Source organism: Osmerus eperlanus, chromosome 24 (assembly GCF_963692335.1).
Source record: "Osmerus eperlanus chromosome 24, fOsmEpe2.1, whole genome shotgun sequence".
Classification (NCBI taxonomy): domain Eukaryota; kingdom Metazoa; phylum Chordata; class Actinopteri; order Osmeriformes; family Osmeridae; genus Osmerus; species Osmerus eperlanus.
The window spans coordinates 1211864-1215756 of record NC_085041.1 but is presented as its reverse complement, the minus strand read 5'-3'; positions in this window follow the sequence as shown (position 1 = coordinate 1215756).

Below are 3893 nucleotides of genomic sequence, written 5' to 3'. Positions count from 1 at the left end.
ACCGACTGTCTGCCGAGTGAGCTGGCGAGACACACTCTGCACTCGGGAGAGCCCCACTGGAACAGAGATGTGTGTGAATGCCGGGCTTTAGGGAGAGCTGTGCTCCGGAAATGTTATTCCTAATTGATGTGGAAAGATGTGTGGAATTGAGATGAAAACACGGTCGGAATGTTGGGAGTTTGGAATCCATTTGAAGAGTTGTGTTTGAGGTCGGTGTGGGAGAGGGGTGGAGAGTTGTGTGTGTGTGGGTGTGGGTGTGTGTGTGTGTGTGTGCCATGCCCCCCACCCCACTCTGCCCAGCATGCACCAGACAGGGAAGGGGGGAGGGGCGGGGGGGGCACGGAAGGGACAGCATGGCACAGTACACACACACACACACACACTGCAAACAACCTCATCTGCCCTCACTGTAGGGAACACCAAACACACACACACGCCCAAACCACACTGGACGATGCCATTGGTTGCCAGGCCTTGTGCTTCTGTCCAATGGCAGCCTGTTGTTTCCTGGCTGTGACAGGAGGCAGGTATGTGCTCATGGAGCTGCTCTGTTATCCGGTCAACAGGATTTTCTATTTACAGTAAATGATGGTAATTCCTTTTATGGTAGATCCTGGAACACAGTAGGATGTGAAGGCTGCAGACAGCAGGGAAACAGGCTGCTCGGATCTGTTGATGTGATCTGTTGATGTGATCTGTTGATGTGATCTGTTGATGTGATCTGTTGATGTGATCTGTTGATGTGATCTGTTGATGTGATCTGTTGACGTGATCTGAAGGTTTACTGTTGACTGTACAGTCACATCTCTATCTGAGAGGAACTCCTCTCCTCCTCCCCTCTCCTCCTCACCTCTCCTCTCTCCTCTTCTCCTTCTCTCCTCTCTGCTCATCTTCTCTTTCTCTCTCTCTCCCTCCTTCACTCTCCTCTCTCTTCTCTCAGTCACACAATGTTGCTGTTTTCTAACAGTTGAGTTAAGTCTTGTTTTTTTTGGTTCTTCCTGCGAAGCAGAAAGCTTTGAAGTCAGTTCTGGCCGCTGGCGAGTTGGGGGCCTGTGTGTGTGTATGTGGGTGCGTGTGTGTGTGTGTGGTGTGTGTGTGTGTGCGGAGGGTTGTCAGTGTAGGAAGAAAGAGAGGAAGATATTGTTGCCCACACTCACAGAGTAGCCAGAACCGGATCATCTGTCCCAATCAAAGGAAGTGATGTCACAGGAAACAGGCTTGTTACTCGGTCCTCATCGGCACGGGGGAGGGGGAGGGGGGTATGGGTGGAAGAGAGCCACACAGGCGCACACAGGTACACACACACACACACACACCCTCGTTTCGGTTGTTCCCAGGGATTGCGTAACATCTTGTAACTGTGGTGGGCGGCAACTCCAGTCTCTGGACGGAGCAGTGATGACATCACACTGAGGTCTTTTCTGGGAAGTTCTGTGTGTTTATATGAAACAGGAGAACTTTTGGTTACTGCCTAGCTCACAGGAAAAACAGCTCTAGGCTCCCTCCCCCTCTTCCCCTCTCCCCTCCCCTCCTCTCCTCTCCTCTCCTATCCTCTCCCCTCCCCTCCTCTCCTCTCCTCTCCTCTCCTCTCCCCTCCTCTCCTATCCTCGTCCCGTGTGTTTCTCACACACGATGCTGTGTGTTTCTCACACATGCTGCTGTGTGTTTCTCACACATGCTGCTGTGTGTTTCTCACACATGCTGCTGTGTGTTTCTCACACACGATACTGTGTTTCTCACACAGAGGAAGCCTGGCGAGCACGTCACGTGTAGAGCAGCTCGGAACTTCTACCGGCACCATAATACTCAACCCTCCTGCAGCGTAGCTACCAGAGAGAACCCCCCTCCCCCCTCCCTCCACCCTCCCCTCCACCCTCCCCTCCACCCTCCCCTCCACCCTCCACCCTCCCCTCCACCCTCCCCTCCACCCTCCACCCTCCCCTCCACCCTCCCCTCCACCCTCCACCCTCCCCTCCACCCTCCACCCTCCCTCCACCCCCCCTCTCCCCTGGTTTCTAACCCCAGACCAAACATTCAGGATTGGTTTTCATTAACATGTAAACAGTGTTTACTGTCAATCTAGCAGTGTGTCAACAGCTGTATGTGGTCTAGCTGTGGGCTGCCCTGCCTCTGCTGGGCTGCCCTGCCTCTGCTGGGCTGCCCTGCCTCTGCTGGGCTGCCCTGCCTCTGCTGGGCTGCCCTGCCTCTGCTGGGCTGCCCTGCCTCTGCTGGGCTGCCCTGCCTCTGCTGGGCTGCCCTGCCTCCCCTGGGCTGCCCTGCCTCTGCTGGGCTGCCCTGCCTCCCCTGGGCTGACGGCAGGTCAGGGGGTGTGGAGAGGGTTCCTACTAACCTCTCATAATCAGGAACAGAGCAGAGAGGGATAAAGCGAGGAAGAAATTCCTGTCTCTCTTTCCTACTTAACCCTCCTCTTGCTCAATCACTCTTTCTCCTGGACTCTCCTCTCTCCCCCCTCTCTCTCCCTCTCTCCCTCCCCTCTCTGGCTTCTAGCGAGGGGAGAGGGGGAGAGTGAGATGAAGAGAGTTCTAGATGCAGAGAGAGTGAGAACGGTATAAGGTAAAGCAGGCTCAGATCAGTGGATCTGATAAAAGAATGAAACATAAACAGGATACCTGGCCTCTAGCCTGGCTTTGATGTGTCGGTCCGCAGACCCTCCCAACCTCCCAGCCTGAGAGGCTGGTGTGTACCCCTACACACACACACACATCCCTCACCAACACCCAAACACATCCTCCTCTTCTATTGGTCTCTCTGAAAACTGTCCGTCCAACGAAACGGCTGCTCTGTTCTCCATCCCCGTCTCCACGGCGATGCGTGTGGCACGGCGGGGGGTCAGGCGTGACGCTGCTCGGCGTGTGTAAATGTCAGCACATGCTGCCCTCTGCCAGCCTCATGGCTCGCAGGGTCAGGACAGGAAGTTGCTCCGCTTGGACAGGAAGTTGCTCCGCTTGGACATGAAGTTGCTCCGCTGGGCTCTCTGGCCCTGCAGCTCTCGAAACACCCTGACAGAAACTCCCAGACAGAAACTCCCAGACAGAAACACCCAGACAGAAACACCCAGTCAGAAACACCCAGTCAGAAACACCCTGACAGAAATACCCTGACAAAAACACCCTTCCACACAGAAACACCCTGATAGTAATGCCCAGACAGCAACGCTCAGGCAGAAACACTCAAAAACACCCAGACAGATAGAAACACCCAGGCTGAAACAGTATCGCCATGGGAACTTTCTGCCTCGGTAACTCTAGAGGCAGCACACTGCACCCGGCTGCAGAGTCACACGTATCTCTGTGGCTCGCAGCCTTCCAGCACTAGCCCTTTATTTACACAGAAAGACAGTTATACAGCCGCAGTGTGTGTGGTGTAAGGTGTGTGTGTGTGTGTGTGCTGCTATGCAGGGTCAGGGGGTTGGGGTGAGGATCTCTGCACACACAGCTCTCCTCACAGCCACGCCCTTCCACACCCCTGTGATCCTACTGGCTGTTTGTTCAGCTGGGAAGAGATGCTCCTACTAAGGCCATGTGGTGAGAGAGGGGGAGAGAGAGAGGGGGAGAGAGAGAGGGAGAGAGGGAGGGAGAGAGAGAGGGTGGGAGAGGGTGGGAGAGAGGGAGAGAGGGATGAGGGGGTTTGGGCTGGGTCCTGGCTGGGTCCTGTGGGGGAGATGGGGAGGGATGAGGGGGTTTGGGCTGGGTCCTGGCTGGGTCCTGTGGGGGAGATGGGGAGGGATGAGGGGGTTTGGGCTGGGTCCTGGCTGGGTCCTGTGGGGGAGATGGGGAGGAATGAGGGGGTTTGGGCTGGGTCCTGGCTGGGTCCTGTGGGGGAGATGGGGAGGGATGAGGGGGTTTGGGCTGGGTCCTGGCTGGGTCCTGTGG